At 42.0% G+C, this 17,816-nt stretch overlaps 1 protein-coding gene across 5 annotated transcripts in view; it reads right to left on the bottom strand.

Annotated features, from left to right (window-relative positions):
• ctnna2 (catenin (cadherin-associated protein), alpha 2) overlaps positions 1 to 17,816 on the bottom strand; it is a 1,331,223-nt gene that overhangs the window by 757,042 nt on the left and 556,365 nt on the right. The window lies entirely within an intron of this gene.

The raw sequence follows: 17,816 nt of genomic DNA, 5'->3' as shown, positions 1-17,816 counted from the left end.
TTGTCCACTCACCAACCTGTCTGTAACCACTTGCTACTTTTTGTAACCCCCTCACCAATTACTTCCCACCTAACTTTTGTACTATCGGCAAACCTGAATATGTGACATTGAGTCCACACATCTACATCAATGGCATAGATTGTAAACAGCTGAGTCCTAAATAATGATCCTTACAGTGATTGACTAGTTATAACCCGTCAATCCATAAAAATCCAGTGTATTCCTCCTTTCTTTTCCATCCATTAACCAATGTTCAATGCATGCTAATATATTACCCCAGTTTCATGAATCTAACTTTTAAATAATGCTGTTTGAAAATCCAAACATCCATTTGTTTGTACCTTACTAGTTACATTCTCAAAACATAGTAATGCATTTGTTAGTGCTCCGAGAGTTACTCCCACATTATAATTATTGCTCCACTTATGACACTGTGGATAAAGGCTAAGGCAGGCAATGAAAGGCCAAGAAGGTCATCCATCAGTTAGGGTGGATGATCAATTCAGCACAATACATGGTTTATAGGTCTAAAACTTCATTACAGGCACAGAGTCACGATGAACAATACTAAAACAAACCCTTTGGTCCGACTTGTCCACACCAATCAGATATCCTAAATAAATCTAGTCCCATTTTCCTGCATTTGGCCAATATCCCTCTAAGCCCTTCCAATTCATATACCCATCCAGGTGCCTTTTAAATGTTGTAACTGTACCAGCGACTGCCACTTCCTCTGGAAGCTCGTTCTATTTCAAACAGTAGAACTGTCCACTGTGCAGATTCACTGGTGGGTCAGACAGCATTGCAGGTTTATTTCTCTGTTTGATTCACTTCCCAGGTGATCACTCCTTTGTCTGTCTTCCTTCTTTTTAAAGTGCCATTGGTTTGATTTTTCTTTCTTCCCCAAAGTTCCAAAATAATGTAACACTTTGTAAAACAGTAATTACTGCTCCTATGACAACAAAGTGTGGAGCTGGATGAACACAGCAGGCCAAGCAGCATCTTAGAACGTTTCGGGCCTAGCCCTTCATCAGAAAAAAAAACTGCTCCTATAATTTGAGGAAATCAGCTCCAGCACTGAAAATACTTCAAAAAGGAGCAGGTCTTAAAGCCACAACTTTTTCCCGTCCTCCATCTTAGATTACCCACAATCAGAAACAAGTCTTTAAAAACCGCCAGTTAAAATGCAGAATACACCAGGACAAATAACATACTTTTTGATTTTGTATCTACCTTTTCACCATTAATTCTGTCACTCAGGATTAGAACATATCTAAATATAGCTAGTAATGTATTGGTGCTAATATCCTCAGACAGTAACAAATATGAAGAGGTCATATTTTCTGATATGTAAACAGTTTTTAACTGATTGAAATGCTTGAGGAGAGGGTAGTAATCCTTTAAGCTAAAAATCAACAGTGCAGGTAAACTGGGTGATGCTATAGATCCTAACAGCTAAGAGTAGAAGTAGGCTATTTAGCCTATCAGGTCTGTTCCACCATTCAGTGACATCAATAATTCAATGATTGATCTGATAATCCTCAACTCCACCTTACTTCTGACTCCCTTATTGATTAAAGATCTATCTCAGGCTTGAATACACTTAATCACCCAGCTTTGACAGCTCTTTCACAGATTCACTAAACTCTGAGAGAAGAATTTCCTCCTCATCCCTGTCTTAACTGGGCAACCCTTTATTCTGAGATTATGCCCTCTGGTCTCAGGTACTCACACAAGAGCAAACAAGATTTCCAAATCTACTCTGTCAGGTCCGCTTAGAACCTTGTAGATTGCAATAAGGTTTCCTCTCATTCTTCTAAATTCCAAAAGTACAAGCCCAATCCACTCTTCACACATTATCCCTCCAAACCACAGATCAGGCTCGTGAACTTTATCTGGTTTGCCTCCAATGCCAGTGTATATTTTCTTAGATAAGGGGCCAAAATTATTCACAGTATTCTAGCTGTGGTCTAAGTAGTGCCGTGTATAGTTTTAACAAGATCTCCCTACTTTTAAATTCCAATCCTATTAAATTAAAGCCAATATTCCAATAGCCCTCCTTATTGCATGCTGAATTTGTATGCTATCTTTTTTGCAATTTATGCAAGAACTTCTAAGTTTCTGTGTTGTACCATTTTGCATTCAGTTTTCTATGTAATTAATATTCAGCTACTCTATTCTTCTTGTCAAAGTGCATAACTTCACTTTTTCCCAATTATATTCCATCTGATGAATTTTGCCCACTCACCTACCTTGACAATATTCTACTGCAGATTATTTGAGTCAACTTTACCACTTACCTTCCCACCTATTTTTGTGCTATCCTCAAACAATACTATAGTACATTAATTTTCCTCATTTGAGTCATTAAAAAAATTGTAAATCATTGTGTCCCCAGCACTATGGCACTCCAGTTTGCACACTGCCATCTGAAAATGCATCTCTTATCCCAACTCAGTCTTCTACTCATCAGCTAGTCCTCTATCCATGCTAACCTGCTACCTCCAACAGCATGGGATCTTTTTAAGTAGCTTAATGTATGGTACCGAAACAAATACTTTCATAAAATCCAAGTACATTACATTCACCTTACCCTTTATCTATCCGGCATGTTGGCTCTTCAAAGAATTCTAGCAAATTTGTCAATGATTTCCCCTTCACAGATCATATACCATTCTGAATGCTCTATTATTACATCATTTCTAATAGACTCTAACATCTCCCCAAAACAGATATTAGGCTAAATGGTTTGTGGTTAGGCAGCATCCATGGAGAGAGAACAAGCTAATGTTTCCAGTCTATATGACACTTCATCAGAGATTGTTCTTTGTCTATGGATGCTGCCTAACCCACTGCAAGACCCAGCATTTTTGTTGTTTTCAGTACATATTCTGACATCATTAGCAATTTGCTCCTACACTGATTTGTGGTTATCTGTTTTCTTTGTCTCCTTCCCTTTTGGAATGAAGGTGTTGCATTGACAGTTTTGCAGTCTCCTTCCCTTTTGGAATGAAGGTGTTGCATTGACAGTTTTGCAGTCTTTTGAAACATTTCCAGAATAGAGCCATCCAAAGTCTAGAAACAAAGAAACCTACAGCACAGGAACAGGCCCTTCGGCCCCCCAAGCCTGCGCCGATCAAGATCCTCTGTTTAACCTGTCATCTATTTTCTAACGGTCTGTGTCCATGTGCTCCCTACCCATCCATGTACCTGTCCAAATATATCTTAAAAGACGCTAACGTGTTTGCGTCTACCACCTCTGCTGGCAACGCGTTCCACGCACCCACCACCCTCTGTGTAAAGAACTTTCCACGCATATCTCCCATAAACTTTCCTCCTCTCACTTTGAACTCATGACCCCTAGTAATTGAGTCCCCCACTCTGGGAAAAAGCTTCTTGCTATCCACCCTGTCTATACCCCTCATGATTTTGTAGACCTCAATCAGGTCCCCTCTCAATCTCCGTCTTTCTAATGAAAATAATCCTAATTTATTCAACCTCTCTTCATAGCTAGCACCCTCCATACCAGGCAACATCCTGATGAACCTCCTCTGCACCCTCTCCAAAGCAATGGATAGTAATGAGGCGACCAGAACTGTACACAGTACTCCAAATGTGGCTGAACCAAAGTCCTACATAACTGCAACATGAGCTGCCAACTCTTGTACTCAATACCCTGCCCAATGAAGGAAAGCATGCCATATGCCTTCCTGACCACCCTATTGACCTACGTTGTCACCTTCAGGGAACCATGGACCTGAACACCCAGATCTCTCTGTTCATCAATTTTCCCTTAGACTTTTCCATTTACTGTATAGTTCGCCCTTGAATTTGAACTTCCAAAATGCATCACCTCGCATTTGCCCGGATTGAACTCCATCTGCCATTTATCTGCCCAACTCTCCAATCTATCTATATTCTGCTGTAATTTCTGACAGTCCCCTTCACTATCAGCTACTCCACCAATCTTCGTGTCATCAGCAAACTTGCTGATCAGACCACCTACACCTTCCTCAAGATTATTTACATATATCACAAACAACAATGGTCCCAGCACAGATCCCTGTGGAGCACCATTGGTTACAGGTCTCCAATTTGAGAAACCCCCTTCTACTGCTACTCTCTGTCTCCTGTTGCCCAGCCAGTTTTTTTATCCATCTAGCTAGCTCACCCTGCACCCCATGTGACTTCACTTTCTCTATCAGCCTGCCATAGGGAACCTTATCAAATGCCTTACTGAAGTCCATGTATATAACATCTACAGCCTTTCCCTCATTAATCAACTTTGTCATGTCCTCAAAGAATTCTATTAAGTTGGTAAGACATGACCTTCCCCATACAAAACTATGTTGCCTATCACTGATAAGCCCATTTTCTTCCAAATGGGAATAGATCCTATCCCTCAGTATCTTCTCCAGTAGCTTCCCTACCACTGACGTCAGGCTCACTGGTCGATAATTACCTAGATTATCCTTGCTGCCCTTTTTAAACAAGGGGACAACATTAGCAAGTCTCCAGTCCTCTGCGACCTCACCTGTGTCTAAGGACACTGCACAGATATCCGTTAGGGCCCCGGCTATTTCCTCTCTCACTTCCCTCAGTAACCTGGGATAGATCCCATCCGGACCTGGGGACTTGTCCACCTCAATGTCTTTTAGGATACCTAACACTTCCTCCTTCCTGATGTCAACTTGACCGAGAGTAAGCAAACATCTATCCCTAACCTCAACATCTGTCATGTCCCTCTCCTTGGTGAATACTGATGCAAAGTACTCGTTAAGAATGTCACCCATTTTCTCTGACTCAGCGCATAACTTTCCTTCTTTGTCCTTAAGTCGGCCAATCCTTTCTCTAGTTACCTTCTTGCTCTTTATATATGAATAAAAGGCTTTGTAATTTTCTTTAACCATGTTTGCCAGCAGTATTTCATGTTCTCTCTTAGCCCTCTTAATCCCTTTTATCAGATTCGCTCTACATTCCAGATATTCTTGCAAAGCTTTGTCTGTCTTCAGTCGCCTAGACCTCACGTATGCTTCCTTTTTCCTCTTGGCTAGTCTCACAATTTCACCTGTCATCCATGGCTCCCTAATCTTGCCTTTTCTATTCCTCATTTTCACAGGAACATGTCTCTCCTGCATGCTAATCAACCTCTCCTTAAAAGCCTCCCACATATCAAATGTGGATTTACCTTCAAACAGTTTCTCCCAATCTACATTCCTCAGATTCTGCCGAATCTTGGTATAGTTGGCCTTCTCCCAGTTTAGAACTCTTCCTTTAGGGTCACTCCTATCCTTGTCCATGAGTATTGTAAAACTTACGGAATTGTGGTCACTATTTCCAACGTCGGCCCCTACTGTAATATCAACCACCTCGCCGGGTTAATTCCCCAGCACCAGGTCCAGTATGGCCCTTTCCCGAGTTGGACAACATATATACTGCTCTAGAAAACTCTCCTGGACACACCTTACAAATTCTGCTCCGTCTTGACCCCTAACATTGAGTGAATCCCAGCCAAGGTTGGGAAAATTAAAATCTCCCATCACCACCACCCTGTTTCTCCTGCACCTTTCCATTATCTGTTTACATATTTGTACCTCTATCTCACGCTCGCTGGCGGGAGGCCTGTAGTACAGCCCCAGCATTGTTGCTGCATCCTTCCTCTTTCTGAGTTCTACCCATATTGCCTCACCGCTTGAGTCCTCCATGGGGCCCAACTTCAGTGTGGCTGTGATATCGTCTTTGACCAGTACTGCAACTCCTCCACCCCTTTTACCTCCCTCTATATCCCACCTGAAGCATCGATATCCTGGGACGAGTTGCCAATCATGCCCTTCCCTCAACCAAGTCTCAGTAATAGCAATAACATCATACCTCCTGGTACCGATCCAAGCCCTAAGCTCATCTGCCTTGTCTACTACACTTCTCGCATTAAAATAAATGCACCTCGGGCCACCTGTCCCTTTGTGTTCATCATCTGCTCCCCGACAACTATTCCCTTTAGTCACACTGACTCCATTATCTAGTTCCCTACAGGCTTTCGTTTCTACCTCTTTTCTGTCCAATATTTGGTTCCCATCCCCCGCCAGATTAGTTTAAACCCTGCCCCACAGCATTCGCAAAAACACCCCCAAGGACATTGGTTCCAGTCCGGTTCAGGTGTAGACCGTCCAATTTGTAATAGTCCCACCTTCCCCAGAACCGGTTCCAATGTCCCAAAAATCTGAACCCCTCCCTCCTACACCATCTCTCAAGCCACGCCTTCATCCTGGCTATTCTTTTATTTCTGCACTGACTAGCACGTGGTACTGGTTGCAATCCTGAGATTACTACCTTTGAGGTCCTACTTTTTAACTTGGCTCCCAACTCCCTAAATTCTGCTTGTAGGACCTCATCCCGTTTTCTGCCTGTATCGTTGGTGCCTGTATGCACCACGACAACTGTCTGTTCGCCCTCCCCCTTCAGAATGTTCTGCAGCCGATCGGAGACATCCCTGACCCGTGCACCTGGGAGGCAGCGTACTATTCGGGAGTCCCATTTTCGACCGCAGAATCGCCTATCTACTCCCCTTACAATTGAATCCCTAATGGCTATCGCCCTTCCACTCTTTTTCCAGCCCTTCTGTACAGCAGAGCCAGCCACGGTGCCGTGAACCTGGCTACTGCTGCCTTCCTCTGGCAAGCCATCTCCCCCCGCAGTATCCAAAACGGAATACCTGTTTTGGAGGGAGGTGACCACAGGGGACACCTGCACTGCCTTCCTGCTCTTCCTCTGCCTTTTGGTCACCCATTCCCTTTCTCCCTCAGCAATCCTAATCCAAAGAAACAAACAACACTTCTCCCTGTGGTATCTATTTTCAACTGGCTCTGGGTGGATGGTGCAGACCTTCAATGCAACAAACTATATTATGGAGAGTCAAATTATTTGTCTTTGCATTTTCCACCAACCACGTGGACAGCACAGTTCTGAGGTTTCAGTGGTCTAGGGACTTATGCTCACATTACCCAGCTGCCAATTCATTTGACTCCATAGCTGAAAACAGGATTATGGTTACATTATCGGCCCCATCAATTTACTGTCTGTAGTGTTATGAATATTTAAATCTTTTATTATTGTTTACACTCAATGGTTTTAATATTTTCTTCTAGTTTTTAAAAAAATAATTTTACTTTGCCCTTGATCAGTTTTTCCACATTCTTGAGTCAGGAAGGGCAATGCTGTGCTTTTATTACCTGCAATTAAAATCTTACACAATTACATTAATATACAATCTTAATCTTGTTAAGAAAACAAATTAAAGGAATCATATTGCAAATATTAAATTCCAAAGTTGCCATTAAATCCAAACTGGACATTTCCATTCAACACTGTTAAATTTAGACAGCAGCTTGTATTTTTTGATTAAATCAAAACAGTTGAGCAATATATACACCATTGGCTTATACTGCATAGTTAACAGTAGCTGCTCAGAATCCAGCATCGGCTATAAGCCAGCTTGTCTTGAATGATTCCTGGTACAAAATTACTCCATAAAGACGACTAAGAAAGAAGAAATAATAAACAACTTGATGATGTTGCTACACCACTCGAATCAGTCAATATTTTTCAAAGATTTGTTGTATTAAAATAAAAATTGCCTAATACAGAATACTTAATGTAGGGGCTTTGCATTTTATATCTATGGGGATCAAACTTGACTGAATTTAGCATTGATCTTTATTTTCACGACAGATTATCTGACTGTTCTACTGTCCAAATACTACATCTGACTCATTGCTCTCTTTCTGAATTTACCACTGTGCTCATTTTTTCTACTCTAAGTCATAAACTGTTTCTGCAGTAATCCATATTTCTAATGGTCATGCTTCCACACAAGCCAAAGTGCAATAAGACGCTTGATTGGCCAATGTTATCACATGATCTAACCTTAAATTGACAATGGATCACTGAGTACTATGGCTGTCAAGAAAACAAAAATGTTGTCTGGGCAATTGAAAAGTAATAAAGGAAGATTCTTTTTTTGCTGTAATTGCTCATTGGATCACTTTTTGGATTTAAGGGGAAAATATTATTTGTTAGGCTTACAGTATGCCAGTTCTCATTTACCAACTTATATTTTAAAGAACTGGTTTTACACACATCTAATCACAGGCTGGGCAGGTACTTGTTTCCATTAAATTTGCTTTGTGCATGTTAAAATTATTCCCTAAAATTTTGAACCTTCATATTACGATTATTGCTTATTCTATTAGGTTGCAGATGTAAATGTCATAAAGAATTCACCTTGCTCTATGACTGAATTGCTTGTTACAACTGTGATGGCTGCTGTAAACTGGCTAAAAATCATCAATGCTTAAGAGAACAAGCTGTGTTAGTGTTGAAGGAGCTCAAAGGCAACAAACAACATGGACTGATATAGCTCCTTAAACAACACAGAATGTCACTTGGAGCATCGTATTTGGTTACCAAGAAATAGGAGAGGAAACTAAAAAAAAATAAGAAAATAAGAATTTTTCCTCTTGACATTGACAAGTTCTACACTGGGCATCTCACTCTATTTTACCAGCATTCTCACTATTGCCCACATCATTCAGTATCTGAGAGGTTTCTGCCCAATGGGCCAAATGACCTACTTCTATGCTTTTCTGTGACTCTAATTTGCTCTGAACTCTCACAAACTGCAATATGAGTGCAGCCTGATACAATTATTAAAATGGACAAGATGGTGGTGGAGTAGGATGCTCCAAACAGACTTCTTCCATTCCTTCAGTTATTTCTCATCATTTGGCGGTTTGTGGCAGGCCCAGGCCTGGTCTCTCTTACAGTCACAGACTTATCGAGTAACACAGCATGGAAACAGGCCCTTCAGCACAAACTAGTCCATGCTGACCATGGTACCCACTCAGCTGGTTCCAATTGCCCACATTTGGTCTATATCCCTCAAAACACCTCCCATCCATGTACCTATCCAAATGCTTTATTGAAATGCTGCCATGATACCTGCCTCAACTACTTACCCTGGCAGCCCATTCCATATACGTAGCACTCTATGTGCACAGAATTTGCCCCTCAGGTCCTACTTAAATCTTTCCACTCTCAACATGAGCCTTTGCCCTCAAGTTTTCAATTCCCCATCCCAGAGAAAAAAAGACTATGTGCATTCAACTGATCAATGCCCCTCATGATTTTATACACCTCAGTAAGGTCACCCCTCATTCTCCTATGTTCCAAAAAATAATGTTCTATCCTAGGCAACCTCTCCCTATAACTCAGGCCTAACAGTCATGGCAACATCCTTGTAAATCTTCTTTGCACACTTTGCAGTTTAACTATGTCCTTCTTATAAACTGTACACAATACTCCAGGTGCAGCCACACCATCGACTTATTAAAATGGACAAGATGGTGGTGGAGTAGGATGCTTCAAACTATGACATAACAACCTTACTCCTATACTCAATCCCTTGACTAATGCACTTAGCCAGCATGCTAAATGCCTTCTTTACCAACCTGACCACCTGTGACGTCACTTTCAATGAGCTATGTGCTTGTACTCCTAGGTCCATCTTTTCCACGACACTCCTCAGCACTCTACCATTTCCTGTGTAAGTCCTACTTTGGCTTGACTTTCCAAAGTAAAACACCTCACAATTATCTGTATTGAATTGCATTTGCTGATCCTCAGCCCACTTCCCCATTGGCTCAAGATTTTGCTGTAATTTTTGATAACCTTCCTCTCTATCAACAATACCTCCTAATTTGTGTCATCCACAAACTTATGAATCATTCCTTGTACATTCACATCCAGATCACTTGTTTAAATAATAATTATCAAAGGCCCCAGCACCAATTCCTGCGGCACACCACAGTCACAGGCTTCCAGTCCAAGAAACAACCTTCAACTATCACCCTCTACTTCCTACCACTGAGTCAATTTTGAATTCAATTAGCTAGCTCTCCCTGGATCCCATGTGGCCTAACCTTCTGACTAGCCTGTCATGCGGGACCTTGTCAAAGATCTTACTAAAGTCCTTATAGATAACATCCACTGCCCTAGCCTCATCCATCCTCTTGGTTACCTCTTTGAAAAACTCCAAAAGATTTGTCAGAAATGACCTCGCCTGCACAAATCCATGCTGACTATCCCTAATCAGTCCTTGACTGTTCAAATGTTGGTTGATCCTGTCCCTCAGTATACTCTCCAATAACGTGCCTACTAGTGATATCAAGCTCACTGGTCAGCAGTTCCCTGGCTTGTCTCTGCTACCTTTCTTAAACAATGGAACAATATTAGCCACCCTTCAGTCTTCTGGAACTTCACCAGCGGCTAAAGATGAAGCAAAAATCTTTGCAACAGCCTCTGCAATTTCTTCCCGTAACTCCCACAACATCTGAGGATAGACTTGATCAGGCCCAGGGGACTTACCCAACTTAATGTCCTTTAAGGCTGCAAATACCTCCTCTTCAGTATGCAGTCTAAAATATCTCCACTTGTTTCCCTTACTTCCTTACTATCCATGATTCTCTCCTCAGTAAACATGCTGGCCATGCTTTTCTTCAAAGGGACCTATTCTTTCCCTAGCCACCCTTCTTACTCCTAATACAGCTATAGAACCTCTTGGGATTATCTTTAACCTTATCTGCCAGATCCATCTAATACATTCTTTTTGCTTTTCTGATTTCTTTCTTAAGTGTGCTTCTCCACTTTTTATAGTCACCCAGGGACTCTCTTGAGCCCAATAGCTTAAACCCAGTGTACGCCTTCTTCTTTTTCCTTATCAGAGCCTCAATATCCCTCTTCAGCCAGTGATCTCAAAACATGCCAGCTGTTCCCTTCACCCTAACAGGAACATGCTGGGCTCTTCGTATTACACTTTGAAAAGTCTACCATTTGCCAGTCATTCCCCTTCCTTCAAACAGACTCACCCAGTCAACCTCTGCTAAATCCTGTCTAACAGCCCCAAAATTGGTCCTGCTCCAGTTTAGCACTTTAACTGAGGACTTGTCCCATATTTTTCCGTAACTATATTAAAACTAAGAGAGTTATGGTCACTGGACCCAACGTGCTCCTCCACTGACACTTCAGTCACTTCCCTGACCTTGTTTCTTAAGAGAAGGTCCAGTATTGCATCCTCCTGACCAGTGCCCTCTACATGCTGATTTAGGAAACTCTCTTGGAAATATTTGACAAACTCCACCCAGTCTGGGCCTTTTACACTCTGGGTGGCCCAGTCAATACTGGGGAAATTACATTCTCCAAAAAATAATCCTCCCTGATTCCTGCAGGTATCTGCAATCTCTTAATATATCCGCTCCTTTAGTACCCACTGACTATTTAGTGGTCTATAATATAGTCCCAATACAGTGGCCATCCCTTGTTTCTAAGTTTTAACCGTGCGGCCTCATTTGATGACCCCTTAAGAATATCCTCTCTAAGCACTGTTGTTATGTCCTTCCTTATCAAAAGGGCAACTTCCCCTCCTCGCTCACTTATACTTCTGTCTTGCCTGTAGCTTCTCTGTACTGGAACATTGAACTGCCAGTCCTGCCCTTTTCTCAGCCATATTTCTGTTATGGCTACATTATCCCAGTCCCTAGAACCAAACCAAACTCTGAGGTCATTTGTCTTACCAGTCAGGCCTCGTAAATTAAAATAAATGCACGTTAGACCTGAAGTCCTTTCCCTCCCTTTACTGTGTCCCTGACTATCCTGAACAGTAGACTTGCTCTCGATAGCTAATGTATTTCCTACTGACTTCTTGATGGAACCTCTCTTATTCAGAGTCCCACCCCACTACCAAACTAGTATAAACCCTCCCAGGTAACACGAGCAAATCTGCCCACAAGTTTCTCTCGGAGGCTCATGGTGGGTCAGACTGGTTTCTAGACTACTGGTGCTGGGTCCTGGCCTGGTTTCTTGGCGGTATTTCTTGCTGTCTCTGCTTGGCATGCAGCTGGATCCTGCCCGGGAATGTTCCCAGCGCACTGGGGGAGATCGGAAAGGTGACAATTCCAGCAGCAGCAATGGTGTCCACAGCAGCAGCATCAAGGACAGGCAGCTGAGGTCTCCCAGGAGACTGAAGTAAGTGGAGGACTGTTGCACATTTAACGTACTCCTTTATATTCCTGGCTTAAACTGTGAAAAACCTTTAATGTAAACGATTACTTGTTCCTTCATTTTTCTCTTATTCTATAAAGTAATACATAACATTTTAACTCCCGTTTCTATTATTATAGAGCACAGAACAACACAGTGCAGAACAGGCCGTTCTTGATGTTGCGCTGACCTGTGAACTAATCTAAGCCCCTCCCCCTACACTATCCCGTCCTCATCCATATGTTTATCCAAGGACTGTTTAAATGCCCCGAATGTGGCTGAATTAACTACTTTGTACCTAAGTTTTTTTTTGTACCTTGGCACTCAGTACCAAAGATGGTGCCATTTGTGGCGACATTACACACTTTTCACTTCTGTACTGCAGTACATGCAATAATAAAATATAAATTCTAAAAAAATATGCTTGGCCAAGGCATAAATATCGTCCAGAGCAAGTTCTTCAAAGTAACGTCATGAGATCGCTTATATTCACATCAGCTAGCAGGTGGACGAAGTGTTTAAAGTCTCATGTAAAAGATGATCTGACAGCACTGTGTTCTGAAGTGACAGTCTTGACTGCAGCTTGCAAGTTTTGAGGTAGGACTTGAATGTGAACCTTGTAATTCTGAGATGAGTATGCTATCAACTGCACCAATGAAATTTTATTGGATAATCTACAGTGTACCAGTAAAGCTACCATGTGCAGACTCAAACTGGGGTTCAGAATGGTCTGGCAAATACCAAAGGGAAAACTAACAGTCAATTCATATATACAACAATATCAATGTTTGCACGATCCATAACTGTTGAAAAAATGCATGAAAGGAGACTATTTCAAGAAATGAATGTTTCCTCTGGTTCTTCCCTAACAACATGCTTTACACTTTAACAACCGAGTTACAAATGAAGCAGACATCACTGGATAACAAAGTGTGGAGCTGGATGAACACAGCAGGCCAATCAGCAGCTTTTGAGCACAAAAGCTGACGTTTCGGTTCTCAACCCTTCATCAGAAAAGGGGGATGGGGAGAGGATTCTGAAATAAATAGGGAGAGAGGGGGAGGTGGACCCAAGATGCAGAGAGGAGTACAGAGTATAGGTAGGGAGGGGATGGGTAAGTCCGGGGAGGAAGGACAGGCCAAGGGGGGTGGGATGAGGTTAGTAGCTAGGAAATGTAGGTGTGGCTTGAGGCAGGAGGAGGGGATAGGTGAGAGGAAGAACAGGTTAGGGAGGCAGGCAAGAACTGGTCTGGTTTTGGGATGCAGTGGGAGGAGGGGGTATTTTGAAGCTTGTGAAATCCACATAGATACCACTGCGCTGCAGGGTTCCCAAGCGGAATATGAGTTGCTGTTCCTGCAGCCTTCGGGTGGCATCATTATGGCATTGGGGACCGCTTTGCAGAACATCTATGCTCGGTTCACGATAAACAACTGCACCTCCCAGTCGCGAACAATTTCAAATCCCCCTCCCATTCCTTAGACGACATGTCCATCCTGGGCCACCTGCAGTGCCATAATGATGCCACCCGAAGGTTGCAGGAAGCCAACTCATATTCCACTTGGGGACCCTGCAGCCCAATGGTATCAATGTGGATTTCACAAGCTTCAAAATATCCCCTCCACCCACTGCATCCCAAAACCAGCCCGGCTCGTCCCCGCCGACCTAATCTGTTCTTCCTCTCACCTATCCCCTCCTCCCACCTAAAGCCGCACCTCCATTTCCTAGCTACTGAACTCATGCCGCCCCCTTGACTTGTCCGTCCTCCCCGGATTGACCTATCCCCTCCCTACCTCCTCACCCATACTCTCCTCTCCACCTATCTTCTCCTCTATCCATATTCGGTCCGCCTCCCCCTCTCTCCCTATTTATTTCAGAATCCTCTCCCCATCCCCCTTTTCTGATGAACAGCCTAGGCCCGAAACGTCAGCTTTTGAGCTCCTAAGATGCTGCTTGGCCTGCTGTGTTCATCCAGCTCCATGCTTTGTTATCTCGGATTCTCCAGCATCTGCAGTTCCCATTATCTCTGGACATCACTGGATGCCTCTTTCCAATCAGCCAAAATGAATACTTCAGTAAGCTACCTTAGAAATGAGCTGGGAAATCAAGGTTGGCAGCAACACAAGTGCATTTGGAAGGGTGCGGAAGTGTGCTCAAATCCTTAATGCTTCTGATGAACTAACTGGGAAAACAATAAAAATCTAAATTCTCAAACTGTCAATGAAGGGTGAAGTCTCATAGGTCACAAAATAAGTCATGCATACCCAGCCTGGGGCATGCTCTCCAGTTCAGTCAGTAGGAAAATTGCATCGTTGCACTTGGGACAGAATACATTAAGAAGTTGTCAGTCATGCTGAGTTGTCGAGTGAAACAGCAACAAGTTATATAAACTTGTGGTACGCCGACTGTTACATAAAGAAAAGCACTTTGAACAATAAGCTTCCACTTTATTCACTGAAAACTCTTGGCATACATTCTGTGTACAATACCCTGACTGACTGTATTAATGTTCAAGCATACTTGCTGTTCAAAATGAGAATGCATACCCAGCAAAACACTGAATGTTTTCAAGGAGTTCTTACGGTAAAGGGGTCTGAGTGTATAGGCAGAAAGTGACAACAGGATACTGACTTGGGTGATCAACCGTGATCGTATCAAATAGTGGAGCAGGCTTCAGTCCATTTTTTTCTTTGTTTCTATATGCACACCGCAGAACTGGGTAATCATTATCAGAGAACTGGTGCTTTGGTAATATTCAATGCAATTGAAATTATTTTATTCTATGTTAGAACCTGGGAATCTAATTGATAATGCCTTGGACGATGCAAACAAAACCTGAAAAGTGAGCGTGCAGGGCATACCAGCATAAACAAAACAAGAAGCCGAGAAAGAGCTTGTATCTTGCTGTGCTTCTCAACATGTTTCATGAAGACAATACGTTTTCGTGATCAGTCCTACTATGTATATGCTACATCTCTAGTCATGTCAACGCAATGCTGTGTCAAGAAGGAATTATACTCCCATACATTTTTATCATGTAAAAGCTTTCCTTTTGACTGATGGAAAATTATAATTTGAGTAGATAACACAGAAATTATCCAACATACTGCATAAAGAAAATATTTCAACATGAGTAGTTTAGGTCTTTGTGTGTGTTTTATGTCCATTTCGCAGGGCAAGACTTGGATTATTTGCAAGCAAGTAAAGCATAAGCCCACCAAATAAAATTTGGGTCATGAGTTTTTATTTGAGACATTTGTAAATTAGACAGGGTTTTGGCCAAAACATGAGTTATTTAATGGAATGCTTTGATGCAATATATTAATAAATGAGAGTAAGCTGCGCAATCAGAGTGAAGATGATTTCAGAAAGAGACTGAGACAGTGAGTAGCGAGGAATTTGGGTGAAAGTGGGAATTCAACTCAAAGTCTTGCAAATTTAATGCAAGGTAAAAGTCATAATCAAACCGAGATCAAACAGTCTTTGAGGAATGCTGTACTCACTTAGTTAAACAGGCAGCTGTATGATAGAGAACTCTGATGAAGGGTCTAGGCCCGAAACATCAGCTTTTGTGCTCCTGAGATGCTGCTTGGCCTGCTGTGTTCATCCAGCTTCACACTTTGTTATCTTAGCTGTGTGATACCATTGGTTATCTCACTAACAGCTAAAATACCTTGAATAAAAACAGAAGTTCCTGAGGTCTGACCAAGGGTTGCTGGACCCAAAATATTAACTCTGATTTTTCCTCAGAGATGCTGCCTAACTTGCTAAGCTTTTCCAGCAACTTCTGTTTTTGTTCCTGATTTACAGCATTGCAGTCTTTTGTTTTTTTTAAGCTAAAATACCTTGCCTGAATTAGCTGTTGATCACTGAAACAGCAAGTTAAAGATGCATCTAAGTTCTCTTTATAAGGACTTGTGCAAAGCATGTTCATCTGTGTGAGGCTGAGTCAGAGTAATTGCAAAATTAGGTCAAAATGGGAATTCAAGCAGAGGGAGAAAGAGGTGTTTTGATAGTCACTCAAGAAAATAAAGATTAAGAGATAAACAGAAGAGTAAATAAGTTATAGATTGAGATGCCTAACTTTATCGGGATGAAATGCCACAGTGATGACACAAGTTCTGGGAAAACAGTTGATTTGTGAGGAGGTTTGGTCAGTGTTTCCAATCTATAAAGTGGGAGTTGGGTGTTTAGTCTGTTCAGAATGAAATTGAGGTTGTGGATCCTGCAAAGAATGAATAGTCTGAATATACGTCTCCTGATATCATCCCTCTGTTATTTGGAAACTGCTTCAAGAAACTTGTGTCTGCCCAGGGAGATTTGCTCGTCCTGCTGTGCTGGATTTAAATTAGCAAGTCAGGGACATAGAGAACCTCAGGGACAACCAAAATTGGGAATAAGAAAAATTGATAACAGCAGGTTGAAAAGATGCTTGGGAGACTAGAAAACAGATGAAGCAAAACAAACACCAAATATGCTATGAAAGCAGAATGATGTCAAAATCACAGTTCATTCTACTTGCAGGATTTGGAACAATGTATACAATCTAAACATGCACAGAGGCCATGATAACAAAGTGTGGGGCTGGATGAACACAGCAAGCCAAGCAGCAGCTTAGCATCTGCAGTGTCCAATATCTCTCATGCACATAGACCGTGCCTGGTATGATCTAATTGCTATTACAGAAATTTGGCTGGGAACTGGGGCAGGGAACTGAATATTCAAGGATATTTAGGAAAGATGTTTAGGAAGGTCAAGCAAAAAGGAAGTGAAGGTAAAGTTACTCAGAAACATAGAAAATATGAATAACAGTAGGCTATTTTGCCTTTCAAGCCGACTCTACCATTCAACATGATTATGGCTGGTCATCCAACTCAGTACCCTGTTCCCTCTTCTCACTTTATTGTTTGATTCCTTTAGTCCTGAGAACTGTATCTGACTCTTTCTTGAAAACAAAGATTCAATTTTTTGACCCCAAGTGTCTTGTGCGGCAGAGAATTACACAGGGTCACCACTCTCGAAGTGAAGAAATTTCTCCTCATCTCAATCTGAACCCATAATCTTAGTCTGTGACGCCCGGATATAGACTGTCATTAGGAACATCCCTCCTTGGTTTACCGTGTCTGGTTCTAAATTTTATAGGTTTCTGTGAGATCCCCCACATTTTTATAAACTCCTGGTAAATCCAGTCTCTCCTGTAATTGGAGAATCAGACCAGTAAACCATAATTGCACTCCCTGAGTAACAATAACATCCTTCCTCAGACAAAATGACCTAACTTGCAAACAAAACCCCAGCTGTGGTCTCACCAAGGAATCTGTACAACTGCAGCAAAACATCCAAGCTCCTGTACTCAAACCCTCTCATATGAAGACCAACAGACCATTTGTCTTCACCCACGCCTGTTCACCGTGACTGGTATATAATACTCCAAGGCTTTGTTGCACTTCCCCCTCCCCAGACAATTTTGAGAACAAGCTGTCTTTCTGTTTTTGCTACCAAAGTGGGTAACCTCACGTTTATCCACATTATACTTTATCTGCCATGCATTTGCCTACTCACAGAATTTGTCCAAATCAGACGGAAATATCTGTGTCCTCTCCTCACAGTTCACCCTAGAACACAGCTTTGTGTTATCTCCAAACTTGGAGATATTACATTTAGTTCCCACATCTAAATCATCAATGTATATTGTGAATAACTGGGCTAAAATCACTGATCACTGC

Source organism: Stegostoma tigrinum, chromosome 1, assembly GCF_030684315.1.
Source record: "Stegostoma tigrinum isolate sSteTig4 chromosome 1, sSteTig4.hap1, whole genome shotgun sequence".
In the NCBI taxonomy this organism is placed as follows: domain Eukaryota; kingdom Metazoa; phylum Chordata; class Chondrichthyes; order Orectolobiformes; family Stegostomatidae; genus Stegostoma; species Stegostoma tigrinum.
Note: the sequence above shows the minus strand (reverse complement) of the source record. Positions and strands in the feature narration are given on the sequence as shown.